General features: G+C 36.5%; 1 protein-coding gene across 5 annotated transcripts in view; it reads right to left on the bottom strand.

Moving 5' to 3' along the window:
* gig (tuberin) overlaps nucleotides 1-18,824 on the bottom strand; it is a 143,836-nt gene extending 125,012 nt beyond the window's left edge. Inside the window, exon 1 of one of the 5 annotated variants that reach the window (XM_068348007.1) lies at nucleotides 18,807-18,824. The gene's annotated coding sequence lies outside the window, so the exon portion shown is untranslated. Of the gene's footprint in view, nucleotides 1-1,940; nucleotides 2,238-11,438; nucleotides 11,460-18,806 lie in introns of those variants that run through there. The other 4 variants (XM_068348005.1, XM_068348008.1, XM_068348004.1 and 1 more) reach the window with 4 other exon arrangements.
* Between the last annotated feature and the right edge of the window lie 317 nt (nucleotides 18,825-19,141).

Below are 19,141 nucleotides of genomic sequence, written 5' to 3'. Positions count from 1 at the left end.
AGTGTGGTTACTCGTGGGAAAAGGAAGAGGAGGTGCAATTTTTTCGTGTCTTGTTTCAAAGGTACATGGTTTGGAAACGCAAAGTTAGATATTGAGACTAATTTGAAGTTTGTGTTCCTTTTTTTGCAAAAGGCGTTTTCATTTGAATTTGTTTCGTTTGAACTGAAACTCAATGTGGCCTTAAGGGGGGGTCGCAGGGGGGGCGGAGCCCCCCCGGTAAGCCTAGGTAGGGGTACAGGGCCCCATAGGCTAGGTTAGGTGGGTGTCTTAGGTTCGGTGGTGCCCTGAAAATTACTGTGGCCTTAAGGGGGGGTCGCAGGGGGGGCAGAGCCCCCCCCCCCCCGGTAGGCCTAGGTAGGGGTACATGGCCCCCAGGGTAGGGTAGGTAGTTGTATTAGGTTCGGTAGTGCCCCGAAAAGTCACTTTTCTCCTCCTACCCCCACCCAAAAACCCCGCTTCCCACTGGGGTCCCCCATAATTGTAGTCGTAGGTTTATGCTTACATTTTCTGTGTAAGAGTTAGGTGGTTGTAGGAGGATTATCTCACAGTTTCAAGGTAACTGTAGCTCTAATTTACTGTTTTCTTTCGTTTTCTACTTTTAGAAACTTTTAAATCGAGCGCGGAGGTCTACACAATTACCAAACCAACGAGTGATAAAATTTTGTTAATTTGCCGGACCAATATACCAATGAATAACCTTAGGCAAGGGGATTTGTCGTACGACAGCAATGGCTACAAACGACTAGCAAATGGGGGTAGTTTGTAGCGCTATGGCCAAGTGTCCTAATTTGCTTATTATTAAGAAAGAATTGCATGGTGCCTTTTACAGCCATTGTACAGTACACCAAATAGTCTGGCCTTTTTCTATATTCTCCGACTGTTATCTTGTATAGAATAAAAACATTTGGAAATGGTCTACTGATCTTAAATATGTTGTGTAAGGGGGAGTCTGGGGGGGCGCAGCCCCCCTGGGTAAGGACACGGCTTTTAGCATAGGTTAGGTGGGTTTTTTAAGTTAGCTTCTCCCGCCGTACTCGTAGGTAAGGAAACTGTTGTGTAAGGGCGGAGGGGCGAAGCCCCCCTGGGTAAGGATATGGCCTTTAGCATAGGTTAGGTGGGTTTTTTAAGTTAGCTTCTCCCGCCGTACTCGTAGGTAAGGAAACTGTTGAGTAAGGGCGGAGGGGCGAAGCCCCCCTGGGTAAGGATATGGCCTTTAGCATAGGTTAGGTGGGTTTTTTAAGTTAGCTTCTCCCGCCAAAATCGTTTTTAGAACGACGGCCAAGGATCAGAATATTCCCGTTTTCTACGGGATCTGGCCGTCACCCTACAAACGCTCCGCAAATGGGAAGGAAATTCCTATTTTCTAAGGATACAGGAATATACCCGTGAGTAACCTTAGGCAAGGGGATTTGTCGTACAACAGCAATGGCAACAAACGACTAACACGGGAACGAAATTCCTATTTTCTAAGGATACAAGAGGCCTTTGGCCGTCCCCATACAAAATCCATAAAAACTGTAAGGATATTATTCATTGGTAAATATATATGATCATTAATTTATAATTGACTAGAGTAATTTTTTTCGTATAAATCCTCTCAAGATGATCAGAGTTAAACGAAAAATGATCCAATGTTCCCTGAAACTGAAATAACACCTTAAAACTTGACAGCTAACACAGAAAGAGTATGGCGAGAGTCACATTAGCCTCACGATAACAGCAGTGGCACGTGACAGTAAACGCTAACAGAGCAGCAAAAGATAGATATTAAACCAAGAAAATGTATCAATCTTATGTAATTTCATACATCAAACTCATTAATAACCTTAAATTTGTACAATATTAATAATCAAATACCCAAGAATGAGTTCAACTTGGCGTAATACACTTTACGTCCTATCAATGCAAATGTAAATCAAAACATTGAAAAAGATTATTACCTTTCGTTCGCAGATAATAAAGTTGACCTGGGGTCAATAGAAGGGAACTGTCAGGTGAAGACACTCGATGAAAATATTACCCCAAAAGTATTAATCGTGACAATAACAAGAGTTTAGGAAGACGGTGCTCGGTAGGTGGCCCTTTAAATGGGTGCTCACTGAGTGGCCATTCTAGTCTATTGGGACGTTCGTTAATGACAATATCCAGAGTAAAGTTACATTCTTGATTTCTTTTATCACAAAAGATTGGAATTAATTTTAATTTGTCGTGTTTCTGTAAACAACTCTATGAAACTGTTTACAAAAAAGTATTGGACATGACAATAACAAGAGGATACGATGAAAATGCTCGGTAAGTGGCCCTTTCCATGGGTGCTCACTGAGTGGACTTTCTCATCTATTGGGGACGTTCACAATGACAATATCTAGAGTAAAGTTGCGTTCTTTATTTCTTTCATCACGAAAAGCAAATTTATGCAAATATGTGAAAATACATCGCCATTTCTGTTGTTCATTATACGAGACTTAACCTTTGATTACAGAAAGCGCTAGATGGGAGCCTCCAGGCATATGATCCTGTCTCATTACTGTCATACATTCACTAGTGTAACAACATTGTTCACTTCAATGTATTAATAGTCTTGGGTCATGGCAGATTTTCCATTAGCTTTATGCATGTTTCGATTTTATGATAGATTGAAAATTAAACACTCCACTATGGAACTGAGTCGTATTATAACTGGCAAAATTAGACTGATCTAATGGTCTCGACAAAAGTAGTAAATACTGGCATAGGTGAGTGGGAGTTTCTTAAATCTGAGAAAGTGACCATAGTTACACCGGTTCTGAAAAATGCTGTCGATTTTCAGGTAATAAACTCATACAGAAACGCTTCGAATCTATCCATTTCAAAGGGCTAGAAGATGTCATTCTCGAACAGCTAGTTAGTCGCTTAAAAAGACAGACAGTCAGCATACAGACAATTATATTCTACTGAGACAACTATTTGCTCTGTTGTAAATTATAAGCTGGAAATAATAGATGAGAACAAATGTGGTATCTTGATATTACTCGATCTTAGTGCTGCTTTTGATACAGTTGCTATGAACTACTACGCACTGATTTACGGTCCATTGGTACTGAATATCAAGCCTTTGGGTAACTAAAAGATTATATGGTTGACAGAAATTACTGTGTGCGAATTGGAAACTCTCCTTCATCACATGGACCATTAAATAGAGTACCCACAAGGAATGTGTACTAGGTTCAATCTGATTTTGTATATATACTATAGGTCTGTCAAAGTATTACAGAGACATGAAGTGGTTTAAACTATTTGCAGATTATTATTATTATTATTATTATTATTATTAGCCAAGCTACAACCCTAGTTGGAAAACAAGATGCCATAAGCCCAAGGGCTCCAATAGGGAAAAATAGCCCAGTGAGGAAAGGAAATAAGGAAATAAATAAATTATCAGAACAAATTAACAATAAATCATTCTAAAAACAGTAACAAGGCCGAAACAGATATTTCATATAGAAACTATAAAGAGATTTATGTCAGCCTGTTCAACATGAAAACATTTGCTCCAACTTTGAACTTTTGAAGTTCTACTGATTCAACTACCCGATTAGGAAGATCATTCCACAACTTGGTAACAGCTGGAATAAAACTTCCAGAATACTGTGTAGTATTGAGCCTCATGATGGAGAAAGCCTGGCTATTAGAATTAACTGCCTGCCTAGTATTACGAACAGGATGGAATTGTCCAGGAAGATCTGAATGTAAAGGATGGTCAGAGTTATGAAAAATCTTATGCAACATGCATAATGAACTAATTGAACGACGGTGCCAGAGATTAATATCTAGATCAGGAATAAGAAATTTAATAGACCGTAAGTTTCTGCCCAACAAATTAAGATGAGAATCAGCAGCTGAAGACCAGACAGGAGAACAATACTCAAAACAAGGTAGAATGAAAGAATTAAAACACTTCTTCAGAATAGATTGATCACCGAAAATCATGTTTTATGCAATGGAAGAAGACATAGACCTAATGTGTTTCTCAAAAGTAAATTTTCTGTCGAGAATCACACCTAAAATTTAAAAGTCATACAAAGTTAAAGAAACATTATCAATACTGAAATCCGGATGTTGAAGAGCCACCGTCCTTGACACAATTATTTTGCTTCTCCACGAATGATACCGCTGAAAGTTTAAACCAGGTTCTTGACAGTATTACAGAATGGATGACATTTAATCATTTGAAATTGAAATTAAATAAAACTGAGCTTGTGATTGTAGGAAAGAAAACAACTCAAGAAACTTGGGTGACATCCAAATGAATGTTGATAACAACCCGGTCTCGATATCTAGTAAAGTTCGTGTATCACTTGACTGCAGTTTGTCTCACTTGACTGCAATTTGTCTCTCAGTGCTCAAAATAAATAATATAGTAAGAAACGCTGGATATTACCTTAGATGCATCGCTTTTGTAAAGAATTATCTGGATGTTCTGTAAAATAAACTTTTGTAATTAACTTTTATTACCATGATAAACAATCATAGTCAACATCAATTGGCTGAGAAAAGGTGTCCCACGCCGAGAAAGGATTACTCCTATACTAATTGAATTACACTGGTTACTTATTAAAGCATGAATGGAGTTTAAAATGCGTACAGTAACTCATCAAGTTATCAAAACTGGACGTCCAAAGTATCTATGAGACTGGCAACACATCGTGCAGCCAACGAACGATGTCGACACGAGAATAGTTACAGATGGTTTCAAATTATTGGAGCCAAGATGTATGTCTACTGTAGGTTCTAGACTCTAGAACTTACAGTAGATATACATGTTTGAAAGCTTCGATAATGTTTTTTTTAATTAATTGTATATAACTTATGGAATAAACTATATGAAGTTTCACAAAGATTTTCAAGATTCTTGTCAGAAACAAAACTAGGCGTACCACTTCCAGTAATTTTCCCATACAAGGAATGTGAAACGTGTTGCATCCGTATTGGCAGTTTAAAGGTTTAAACTGCAGAGGCATGGTGACAGTGCCATTGCCTTATCATGAAGGACAGTTTCCTAGAGCTACAAACCTAATTGGAAAATCAAGATGCTATAAGGCCAAGGGCTCCAACAAGGAAAATAGCCCAGTGACTAAAGAAAACAGGGAAATAAATAGACTAAAAGAAGAGCTGCTTACCATACCTAATATGAAGAGTCTCTTCTACCCATTAATAGTGTAAAACAGTAGATTGTACACTGGAGATTATTATTGATATTTCGACGATATGGGAGAATGATCTGCCTTAGCCATGCTTTTCTGAGCTAATATCTTTTTTACCCGAACATATTGCATCCGAAAGATTGAGGACATTGATGCTTTCAAGAGGAAACTGAAGGCTTTCTTGTTCTCTAAGTGCTTCGATAGTGTAGATTTGACAATAAACGAGCAATATGCGGCGTGAAATGCTGAATGCTTTCGAACGGACATGATATAATGACTATGGAGGTCCTGTAGAGAGTAGGGTTCCCCTGCTGTATAGGAAAAGAAGAACAGCCCTTAAAATGAGGTACTTTCTGTTGGAGATACATTGCCCACATCAACTTGGGGATACGGAAGGAAATATTTTGAAAGCGAGAAGACTCGTGGGTTATATCCCTTATATATATATATATATATATATATATATATATATATATATATATATATATATATATATATATATATATATATATATATATGAATAGAAAATGTCTTAATGGCGTCCAAAAATCGAAGATCTATTTTCCCTTTTACACCAAACCTTTTCAATTTTCCGTATATTTGGTTCCAATTGAGTCTAGAAAACTATTGAAATTTATATTTCCAACAAGGAAAAATAGCCCAGTGAGGCAAGGAAACAAGGAAATAAATAATCTAAAAGAGAAGTAATAAAGAATCAAAATAAGCTATTGTTTGTTAACATCATTTAAACACTTTTGAAAGAATGACAACCGTGACAATAGTAATAACAGCAATGATAACATTCATAATAATAATATTAATAACAATAATAATGAGAACATTGTTGTCTATTAAAGCACCTATAATGAATTCAACTCTTATCTTGAGATGGAGATACAGTATATAGATAAGTTGAAATCCGTTTTTATCTTTCTTGGTGACGCGCGGTGCCATTAGGCCTACTGGTACCAATAGACCTACTTTTTACTCGGTTGCTTTTCTAATAACTGGTTCGAGACTATTTGAAAAGACGAATCTTAATCAAGGAAACTGTTTTCTGGTTCAGTTTTTTTTTATTCCTACTGGTTCTTTTGTTCAAATATTTCTTCCCTCACTGACAGCAATAACAGGTCGTATAAACATAAAAACAGTAAACACTTTTTCGAATAAGCAGGTTGCGTATGATAAATTAAAGTTAAATGGCCTAATTTCTATTTAGTTTTATACATTCTCTCTCTCTCTCTCTCTCTCTCTCTCTCTCTCTCTCTCTCTCTCTCTCTCTCTCTCTCTCTCTCTCATATTATTATTATTATTATTATTATTACTTACTAAGCTACAACCCTAGTTGGAAAAGCAGTATGCTATAAGCCCAGGGGCTCCAACAGGGAAAATAGCTCAGTACGGAAAGGAAAAAAGGAAAATAAAATATTCTAAGAAGAGTAACAACAATAAATATCTCCTATATAAACTATAAAAACTTTAACAAAACAAGAGGAAGAGAAATAAGATAGGAGAGTGTGCTCAAGTGTACCCTCAAGCAAGAGAACTCTAACCCAAGACAGTGAAAGGCCATGGTACAGAGGCTATGGCACTACCCAAGACTAGAGAACAGTGGTTTGATTTTGGAGTGTCCTTCTCCTAGAAGAGCTGCTTACCATAGCTAAAGAGTCTCTTCTACCCTTACCAAGAGGAAAGTGGCACTGAACAATTACAGTTTGGTAATCTGTGTTGTCAGGTGTATGAGGATAGAGGAGAATATGTAAAGAATATGCCAGACTATTCAGTGTGTATGTAGGCAAAGGGAAAATGAACCGTAACCAGAGAGAAGGATCCAATGTAGTACTGTCTGGCCAGTCAAAAGACCCCATAACTCTCTAGCGGTAGTATCTCATAATATATATATATATATATATATATATATATATATATATATATATATATATATAATATATATATATATATATAGTGTGTGTGTGTATGTACATGATGTGTGTGCATGTGTGTAAATGTGTAATATTTGTTGTCTAGTTCAAATGTAAAAAAAAAGAAAAAAATTAACCTTCTCAGGCCAATTACAAGGATGTAAATATTTACCCTATTGCAAAGTTAAGGCCAAATTAAGAACAATGATAACGTAACTGGTCCTATTTATGCTTTGAAGAGTCAATTTTATCATTTCGCTCAAGAATCGCAGAGGAAGAAAAGTGGGGCCGCGCGCGAACACACATACATACACACACACACACACACACACACACACACACACACGCACACACTGATTACTGGAACTTTCCATACTATCAAGAGGACCAAAATTCGATTCCCAATTGTTATTCAATTTAGATTTATCGCAACTGTCAAAAAAAATGTAGTACTATTTGAAAAGGCCTATCTAGGAAGTACCAGTGGCTTATGGCGCAAATATACAATTTCCTACTGCAGAGGAGTGTCTAGTGAAGGGTTGTGGACCCCATGGTGAGAGGATATTCCCTCTAAATGGCAGATAAGCACCTCTTCCTGAGGCCAACATCGATTACACGTTTCAACCCCTGTATAAATAATTCCTGTGAATTAGAATGATCAACAGTCTCGTGGTTCTACACACACTATGATATATTCTCTGCTAAAAAAAAGAAAACAAAACTGGAAAGGAATAAAATGTAAGAGCTAATTGGTTAAAAGAAAGAAAATAGGATGTTAGCGCATGAAACAGAATTCAATAGGCCTACGTGTAGAATTGTACACAGCAATGAGCGAATTTGTCTGAAAGTTACCGATCAATATGTTGAGCAGGCTGATATAAGTCTCTTTTTTTAGTCTATATTTTAATTATCTGTTTTAAGGTTGTTAATGCTTTGTTAAATGTTTTATTTTAATTTTTTTCATTACTTCTGATGTTGTTTATTTCCTTGTTTCCTATTCTCACTGGGCTATTTTTCCCTGTTGGAGCCCTTGGGCTTATAGCATCTTGCTTTTCCAACTAGGGTTGTAGCTTGGCTAATAATAATAATAATAATAATAATAATAATAATAATAATTTAATAAGAGGGCGAAGTTGCAAGAATGAGAGTGTAATAATTAAGAAAGTTTTCTGGCGAGAGCGAATCTGTCTAGTTGAGTCTGAAGAACGGGAAATTGTGCTTCAGTGGGTGAATAAAATGAAATGGATAGGACAGTATTAGGTACACTAGCAAAAAAAAAATAAGATTTTAAAAATGCACGTCCGGGAAAAAATGTGCCATATGTTGTGGTATTCAAGAGTACGGGGAAGGTGTACAAAATTATTCCTATTGTTACGGGATAATTATTCTGATATTCATATTTATTCAACCTCATACTGGAATATATTCTAGTAAGTCTCTCTCTCTCTCTCTCTCTCTCTCTCTCTCTCTCTCTCACTCTCTCTCTCTCTCTCTCTCTCTCTCTCTGCACGTGTTTTATCTTTTCCTGGTATGCTTCCACATACTAGAGAAACACCTGCACATGTTTGACATTATCACGGTTTCCCCGGGGCGGAAATTGCTGCATATCGTTATATACGGGTTTAGTGCTCATTAGACCAATCACCCCATTCTTATGGATAACTCTACACTTAGCCAAAGGCTCACAACACGACAGCACCTGTGGTATAAACTCGTTACCGTGTTACTGCATCACATGAAGTGCACCGTAACCAGCATATTAAAGGTGCTCGAGACTAATTCTAAAAGGGAGTCCCTTATTTTAACATCTCATTGTTAGAGACAGGTAGTAAAAGGTGGTTTATTTGTTCTGAAGAATCTTAGTACTAGAAATTTTCTGTGTGAATTCTAATAGAGCTTTACGAAGATAATCTTCATTATTACACCGCTTGGTAATTCCTATGGTGAACCTATTAAATGTCTCAATATTATCCTTACTCGGTATTCTGTCTTGTACGAATATTATTTAAAAAGGGGAAATACTTAGCCTACTTGGTAACTCTCACGTGTGTGTAGAGAGAAACTCCCTTTTGCGAAGCGGTCCACTTTCTCACGGAGAGTTCCCTCATTCTCACGAACCTCGGGAGTTATTGCCCCCTGGTTAGGATACACAAAGCAAAAATAAACATTAAAAGATATATCTTAACACGAGGGAGTTAAGACTTTTACTTTGTTTTACTCTGTCCGACTCGTATCACATCTTTGCGTAAACAAACAAGAGTTGGAAACCTTGAGAGAAATCAACCCTTTTCCCTTCCTCCTCGGTGCATTTGCATGGCAGCAGCTGCCTTGTAATTCACAGCTGCACCTTCTGCTTCTCTGTTCGTATTACTATTTTGCATGTTGCTTTAATCTCTCTCTCTCTCTCTCTCTCTCTCTCTCTCTCTCTCTCTCTCTCTCTCTCTCTCTCTCTCTTTAATTTGCTCGCTTTATTGGCTTGTATAGTAAATATCAATTATTGTGCATATATATATATATATATATATATGTGTGTGTGTGTGTGTGTGTGTGTGTGTAAACCTTGAAACATAAGTTAGTTACAACTCAAAGAACTATGGAAAGAATAATGATGGGAAAAAACTCTAAGATACAGAAAAGGACCAATACGGATACGAGAGCAAACTAGAGTGGAGGATATTCTAACATGTAAGAAAAAGAAATGAATATGGACAGGACATGTAATGAAAATGACAGACAACAGATGGACATTAAGAATAACAGAATGGGTCCGTAGAGATAACAAACGAAGCAGAGGAGGAAATATGACGAAGTATTGACGAACTAAGAAAGTTTGCGGCTGTGGACTGGCACAGAAAGACCATAGACGCAAGTGGAAGGACTTGCCGATGCCTTTGTTCTGCAGTGGACTAGTAACGCCTTTATATATATATATATATATATATATAGACTTGTGTACGCGAGCCTTGAAAATGACTGCTAAATACCTAGATAGATACGCACATACACGGACCATCTCACCATGGTATGGTTATTCTATCTTACTCTACCCGAGGAACAGGGAGAGACCGAGTAGTTATAGGTCTGGTAATGCAACTGAGTGTGACCAGAAAGTTTTATATATATATATATATATATATATGTGTGTGTGTGTGTGTGTGTGTGTGTGTGTAATTTCAGGTGATTTGATTCCCGAATTTTACTTAACCTAGCCATTGTCTTATTTGCTTTTTTCAATCTTTCACTAAACGCTAATTCTAAAGACCTTGTATTGGAGATCATAGTTCCTAAATACTTAAATTATACTACCTTTCTCCTTTCAATGATATTTCATCTTCCCTTGCATACTCTGTTCTCATCATTTATGTCTCTTCTATTTATCTTCAACCCCACCTCGTGTGATATTTCATCTTCCATTGCATACTCCGTTCTCATCATCTCTGTCTTTCTTCTATTTATCTCCAGCCCCACCTCGTGTGATATTTCATGCCGTCTGGTAAGCAAGCATTGCAAATCCTATGGGTGTTCTGCTAACAAGGACAGCATCATCAGCATACTCTAGGTTTGCTAAATTCCTATCACAGATCAGTCCAATCCTTCTCCACCATCTCTGACTGTTCATCAAATTACACAATCCATGAAGAGGATAAACAACATAGGTGACAACATATTTCCTTGGAGTATTCCGCTGTTCACTGGAAATTCATTTGACAAGACTCCATTAACATTAACTTTGCACTTGCTATGCTCATGAACAGACTTAATCAAATTTACATATTTAAGAGGAATTCCATGATAACGCAGGACTCTCCACAAAATTGGCCGGTGCACACTATAAAAGGCTTTTTTTTCATAGTCCACAAATGCCATCAAAAGGGGTTTAAATTCTACGCATTGCTGTACAACATATCCCAAAATGAAAATATGGTTAGTGGAACTTCTACCTTTTCTTAATCCTGCTTGTTCATCTCTTAGCGTTCCACCAATCTTACTCTCCAGTCAGTCTCTTTAGAATAAGCATACTATATATTTTCATAACAACTGACGTAAGTGTTATGCCTCTGTAATTATTGCAATCAGTCAGGACTCCTTTTTTCTTTTTCTTTTACCAGGACTCCTAACTCCCATTCATCAGGTTTTGCCTCTTCACGGCATATATATATATATATATATATATATATATATATATATATATATATATATATATATATATATATATATATATATCGAATAAAATAATTCCAAGGGTAATATAAAACATCTTTTTAGGAGTACCACAGAATAAATGAGCCTGTCATAATCAATAACAAAGGTAACATCGGTCTAGAAGTATTACCTTCCAAGATGGTTCCAACTTGAAAACAGTTCTTCGAGATTTATTTCGTTACCGCAGTAGACCAACACCAGAGTTTCTGACCATTTCCCTCTGCGGTGTTTTCCAGTATTAGGCAGACTGACGAAGCAATAAAGGGATAAAAGTAACAAGTAAGAAGTGGTTTATTACCTTCACAAGGGAGTTTGAACATTGTGACGTCAAACATTCTCGTGAATGTAGAGTCAATGCTTAGACTAACGAGAGAGAGAGAGAGAGAGAGAGAGAGAGAGAGAGAGAGAGAGAGAGAGAGAACCGATATTTCTAAGTGAATTCAAGGTAATAATTAAATGTTAAGATATACAAAATGGATGTAACTCACGAATTATTCAATAGATTCAAATAGTTATATATATATATATATATATATATATATATATATATATATATATATATATATATATATATATATATATATATATATATATATATATATATATATAGGTGTCAGGACAAAATCCCCCTGGACAAAATGTCTAACTAAAATGGCAGGGCAATCATTTGCTCATCTGTCTCTCTCTCTCTCTCTCTCTCTCTCTCTCTCTCTCTCTCTCTCTCCTCTCTCTCTCTCTCTCTCTCTCTCTCTATATATATATATATATATATATATATATATATATATATATATATATATATTTGAAATACAGTAAAGTTGTTCTCCACCGAGTGCCCCTCTATCTATGTCTTCCTGTTCTGGCTAATTACTCTGTTATTTTTTCAAGTTACCTCTGGATAAGTAATCAGATTGATCGTTTTGTTGGGTAAGTGAAAAATGCATAGTACCAATCGCAAACAATATTGAGTAATATTGCTTTTGCTTAAGAGTACGTTGAAGCTCCATTACGTTCGCATATTTATTAATATCTCTCTCTCTCTCTCTCTCTCTCTCTCTCTCTCTCTCTCTCTCTCTCTCTCTCTGTATATAAGTGGGGAAAATTGGCATGATCAGCAAAGCTGTACTAGTCAGGACCGCTCATACCAGGTTGATTGCTGTGAGCAATCAGACGAAAACCTCCCACCATCACCAATCTGCACTGACTAGCGTGGTGATGAAAACTGGCCAAACCCCAGACATGAATTCATGAGTTGATATGTCTGAGGCTTTTGTCCTGCACGGCTAGTTTTGTTGTTGTTGAATATCATCATCATCATTATTATCACCATCATCAGCCGTTACTAGTCCACTGCAGAACAAAGGCCTCAGACATGTCCTCCCACTTGTGTCTGTTTATGGTCCATCTGCGCCTGTACACGCCCGAAAACTTCCATAGTTCATCAATCCACCGTCTTTTCTTCCTTCCCCTACTTCTTTTACAATCTCTAGGGACCCATTCTGTTATTCTTAATGTCCAACTCTTGTCTGTCATTCTCATTATATGTCCTGTCTATGTCCATTCCTTTTTCTTACATGTTGTTAGAATATCCTCTACTTTATTTTGTTCTTGTATCCATTTCTATTTCTTTCTCTTAGCCTTATTCCCATCATTAATCCTTCCATACTCTTTGAGTTGTAACTACATCATGTTTTAAGGCTTTAGAAAGATTCCAAGTTTCTGATGCATAAGTTAATACTAGTAGGATCATCTCATTAAATACTTTTCTTTTTAAAGAAAGTGGCATTTTGTTTTCACAATCTCATGTTGTATGTCATTATCATCATCATCTCCTCCTACGCTCCTACGCTTATTGACGCAAATAGCCTCTTTGTGTATGTGTGTATATATATGCGTATGCGTGTATATATATATATATATATATATATATATATATATATATATATATATATATATATATATATATATATATATATATATATATATATATACACACAATATATATATATATATATATATATATATATATATATATATATATATATATATATATATATATATATATATACGTTTACTGTATATGTGTGTATGTGCTGATGCTTATGAACGAAATACATTACTTTTCAAGCATTACGCAATGATTATAAGTTTGTCGTTATGTATGGTAGTACATGAATATTTTCCCGATGTATATACACGCATGTTTATCTTACTCGACTGGGAAAGTATGATGACGTCATTGGTCACTAGTTTAAGCTCATCCTTGTCATCTACATACCTTTTTTGCACACACACAGATAGACAGACAGACAGAGAGAGAGAGAGAGAGAGAGAGAGAGAGAGAGAGAGAGAGAGAGAGAGAGAGAGAGAGTGTTACAATGAGTTACAAGGATTTTGGATGTCTCAAAGACTTTTTAATCCATCCGCGAGACTCCTCCATTTGCATTTAGAGTTCTTATGATCTTGTTTAACTTATTCTTGAACTCGTTTACCGTGCAATAGGACACAGCATGGGCGATGAGTGGCGACAGAAAAAGCAACAACCAAGAGAGAGAGAGAGAGAGAGAGAGAGAGAGAGAGAGAGAGAGAGAGTTCAGAAATAGTTGCATATATAATTACGTACGAATCATTATTACATGCTAAGTATTCGAATCAACACGAAGGGAGTCAGGAGTATGGAAAAGGTGGGGTCTACATAGGCTGAGGATTTGAGTAGGCCTAATATCCAACTACCCATTTCGGCCAAACAGTTCGAGGGGCTCTTAATTTTGCTCATTGTTATTTCATCCAAAAGTTATTTCCTCTCTATCCTCTTCGGAAAGTTTCGTGGGGGAAGATCAAACGACAGACTAACAAATGTTAAACCAGTGATGATACCAATCACTGTGTCATCTTCATCCGTTGTTCTTTCCAACTTCTCTATATAGACGGGTTTACACGGTGTAACGGTTCGTCGAACGTAGTTCGACAGACAAGTGTTTGAAGTGATGTTCGAACGTATGAACGGGGTATTTGGTTGTCGAACACGTTCGTCGAACGATTCGAAGAAAGTCTGTTCTCGCCTGACTTTTGTGGATGGAGCTTCATTATCCACAAACCTTATGCAAATGTGGCTGACTCCACATCTTCGAACCCTTTGGCAAGCAGATTCGACAACCGGGTTCGACGAACCGTTGTGTCACCAAACAACATTTAGGAGGCATAGGTGTCTCTTTGATTAAAACTCTCTTTCGTCTTGTATTTGGAGGTTAACAACCACATGTTGGTAATATTGGCCCGAGGTTTCTGTTGGGGCACGACTGGTGTCACTCAAGGAAAAGATTATTGGCCATTTAGAGGTGTCCCACACCACTCTTGGCATAGTCATAAAAATTTTTATCCTACGAAGATTGAATTTCAATAAGGATATCATGCCATGACAAATTATTAATTATTATCAAAAGAAAGCCATTAGCCAGCCCAGTGATTCGAACTCGACTCTTGTAAAGTTGGCCTGAATATAATCGGGAAGAAAAAAAAATATTTATATTAAAGCTAATAAATAAATAAAGTAAAAATATAAAGTAACTAGCGGGCCACTCAGTAAAGCGCAGATCTCCGCCGCGGCAGCTTATTTCTCGACCTTTTGCTTGACCTCAACCTAGACCTCGACCTTGACCTTTGACTTTAACATGTATTAATTGCCGTGGATTTTCATACACTCACATATGAACCAAGTTTGAAGTCTCTGTGACAAAGATGTCCAAACTTATGGCTGATTACGTGATATGGACGTTTTGCTCCTCCATGACCTTGACATTTGACCTTCCAAAATTTAATGATTTCCAGATTTTTAGATAACAGTTTAAAATCCCTGCTAGTTTCATTACTATACGATTAGAATTGTGTCCGTATGGTTCATGACCGGAATTTGACCTTTTGTTTGACCTTGACCCTGAACTCAACCTTCGACCTAATAATATATTAATTGGCGTGGATTTTCATGCTTTTAGCATTCTGATTATCTAATAAGGGTTGTAGTTTAGCTATTAATAATAATAATAATAATAATAATTCCAATTGCTCATTACTTCTCTTTATTTCCTTATTGCCTTTCCTCACTTAGTTATTTTTCCCTGTTGGAGCCCTAGGCTTATGGCATCGTGCTTTTCCAATTAGGGTTATAGTTTAGCTAATAATAATAATAATAATAATAATAATAATAATAATAATTAACAAGGAAGACAGCAGTAGCCCACACTGCTGGGGAAATAGTAGAGGAGGTATGGATTTGCAAGGGCGCTAATATGGTTTCCCAGACCAGGTTACACGTTACCTTTAAGCACACACGAGTGTCTGCATGTACAGAGCCCTCATCTCATAAACAAAATACACAATAGTTACTTTGAATTATATAGAGCCTCTGCCACTTTCCCTTTGCCTACGCATACACCGAATAGTCTGGCCTATTCTTTACAGATTCTCCTCTGTCCTCATTCACATGATAACACTGAGATTACCAAACAATTCTTCTTCACTTGATGGTTAACTACTGCACTGTAATTGTTCAGTGGCTACTTTCCTCTTGGTAAGGGTAGAAGAAACTCTTTAGCTATGGTAAGCAGCTTTTCTAGGAGGACACTCCAAAATCAAACCATTGTTCTCTAGTCTTGGGTAGTGCCATAGCCTCTGTACCATGGTCTTCCACTGTCTTGGGTGAGAGTTCTCTTGCTTGAGGGTACACTCGGGCACACTATTCTATCTCGTTTCTCTTCCTCTTGTTTTGTTAAAGTTTTCATAGTATATATAGGGAATACTTATTTAAATGTCATTGTTCTTAAAATATATTATTTTTCCTTGTTTCCTTTCCTCACTGGGCTATTTTCCCTGTTGGGGCCCCTGGGCATATAGCATCTGACTTTTCTAACTAGGGTTGTAGCTTAGCAAGTAATAATGATAATAATTCATGAGCGACCTTTAAACTTTTAAAAGGAGTAGATGTTGAAAGGAGAGACAATATCCAAAAATTTTATTTTTTTCAAGCTAAAGGATATTATTCTTACTATTATTACTTGCCAAGCTACAACCCTAGTTGGGAAAGCAGGATGCTATAAGCCCAAGGGCCTCAAACAGGGAAAATAGCCCAGCCAGGAATGGAAACAAGGAAAAACTACCAGAGAACTTTAAGAACAATAATAACATTAAAATAAATCTCATGACAACAATAAGAGATATTTAGTGTTATTAGAAGAAAATGATGATAACGCTGCATGAAAAAAAAACAACGATACATTGCAGGTAATGGAAAAAAAAAATGGGCAAGATATGAATAATATCGCAAGAGCAAGAAATGGAAGAAGAGACCGTAGGATAACTCGGTAGGATACGACGCAGTGGGAAGGAATGCTACAATAAGAGTAACTGAAAATAAGAAACAAGATATTGGATGGCTTCGAAAGAAAGACGCGAAAACTGATGAAGATACAAACGGAAAGAGAAGAACTGGTATATTCAACAAAGCAGGAGAAGAGGGAACGAAATATGAGAATGTATATGAAAACTAGTGATGGGAATGATAGATTTAACAAATGAAATACGTAAATAAAAAGGCTGGGTAAGGGAAGTAAACTCACGAGAGAGAGAGAGAGAGAGAGAGAGAGAGAGAGAGAGAGAGAGAGAGAGAGAGAGAGAGAGTGCATATTTCTAGTGAAACAGGAGGTAAGTAATCTTTGCGGATGCAGTCAGACCTGCGAGGCAGTAAGAAGAAACGAGGGAGACAGAAAAGGAGGAAGAGAAAGGGAGAGAACGGAAGAAGAGGTTAAGAAAATCATTACAAGAGAGAGAGAGAGAGAGAGAGAGAGAGAGAGAGAGAGAGAGAGAGAGAGAGAGAGCGTCTGGGGATACCTTAACGTGGTAAAAGGGTTTCTGTATCACCATGATCAGCAAATCTGTGGCCAGCCATACTGGGTTGGTTTGCCGTGGCCATCGTAGTGTTGAAAACTATATACAGTATATATATATATATATATATATATATATATATATATATATATATATATATATATATATATATATATATATATATATATATATGTTATTATTATTATTATTAATTGCTAAGCTACAACCCTAGTTGGAAAAGCAAGATGCTATATGCCCAGGGTCCCCAACAGGGAAAATAGCCCAGTGAGGAAAGGATACAGGGAAAAAATTAATATTTTAAGAACAGTAACAACATTAAAATAAATATTTCCTATATAAACTATAAATACTTTAACAAAACAAGAGAAAGAGAAATTGGATAGAATAGTGTAACCAAGTGTACCCTCAAGCAAGAAAACTCTAACCCAAGACAGTGGAAGTCCATGGTACAGAGGCTATGGCAAGACCCAAGACTAGAGAACAATGGTTTGATTTCGGAGTGTCCTCCTAGAAGAGCTGCTTACCATAGCTAATGAGTCTTTTCTACCCTAACCCAAAGGAAAGAAGCCACTGAACAATTGCAGGGCAGTAGTTAACCCATAAGTGAAGAAGAATTGTTGGGAAATCTCAGTGTTTTCAGGTGTATGAGGACAGAGGAGAATCTGTAAAGAATAGGCCAGGCTATTCGGTGTATGTGTAGGCAAAGGGAAAGAACCGTAACCAGAGAGAAGGATCCCATATCTCTCTGGCGGTAGTATCTCAACAGGGTATATTATATATATATATATATATATATATATATATATATATATATATATATATATATATATATATATATAAGAGAATTAATTTCATTCGGACTAAAAATAATTTTATGCTTACTAAATCAATGTACAGTAGGCCTATATCAGGACCCACTTAGGCCTATATATAAAAGAAATGATAGTAAACAATTACATCGCTTTCGAACATTTCAAAATATTATTAGGTGAACATAACAAACAATAATCAGAAAACTAAATGAAATCTTAAATCAATAAAAATAAGCTCTTATTAAAATGATGAAGAACAACAGAAAGACAAAGGGATGATTAAGAAACTATTGAATGCGATTGTAATTAGGAATTGAGAGCAAAATGTTAATTAGTTCAGATGTTCACAATATGAAAGAGACCATAATGTCTGGTATTGTGTATTGAAGTGGTAAAAGAATCTAAACGTGTAAGTCTCTCTCTCTCTCTCTCTCTCTCTCTCTCTCTCTCTCTCTCTCTCTCTCTCTCCAAGCAATTTTTGCGTGGCTCTGAAAGAGTATATTGTTTCTTTTCTGTAGACATCGAGAAACTGAATAATTCCCAGATCAAGCCGAGGATTGTTGAATCATGAATAAAATATGCAATTTCTAATGCCCCTCTCTCCGTAATTCCGTAATTAACAAATTTGCATATATCACAATTCCATGGATATATAACAATGAAGGATATCTATGGTGACGCCCACGGTCTAGGCATAGACCTAGACCGTATTGGGTAGCAACACCGAGAAAAAAAGTTACGAAGTGAAAGAATGCTTTACCTCCTGGTATGCTTTTTTTTCTTACCGCATCTGGAATACAAAAGACGAAGAGACAGTCTAGAACTCTAGATAATATTATGTTACCAAGTTGTGGAATGATCTTCCTAATCGGGTTGTTGAATCAGTAGAACTTCAAAAGTTCAAAGTTAGAGCAAATGCTTTTTTGTTGACCAGGCGGACATGAGTCTTTTTATAGTTTATATATGACATATTTGTTGTTGACGTTGTTAATAGTTTATATATGATATATCTCTTTTGACATTACTTTTTTTGAATGATTTATTGTTAATTTGTTCTCTTCAGTTATTTATTTCCTTTCCTCACTGGGCTATTTTTCCCTATTGGAGCCCCTGGGCTTAT

This window comes from Palaemon carinicauda, chromosome 24 (assembly GCF_036898095.1).
Source record: "Palaemon carinicauda isolate YSFRI2023 chromosome 24, ASM3689809v2, whole genome shotgun sequence".
In the NCBI taxonomy this organism is placed as follows: Eukaryota; Metazoa; Arthropoda; class Malacostraca; order Decapoda; family Palaemonidae; genus Palaemon; species Palaemon carinicauda.
This window is presented reverse-complemented; position numbering and strand designations above follow the sequence as displayed.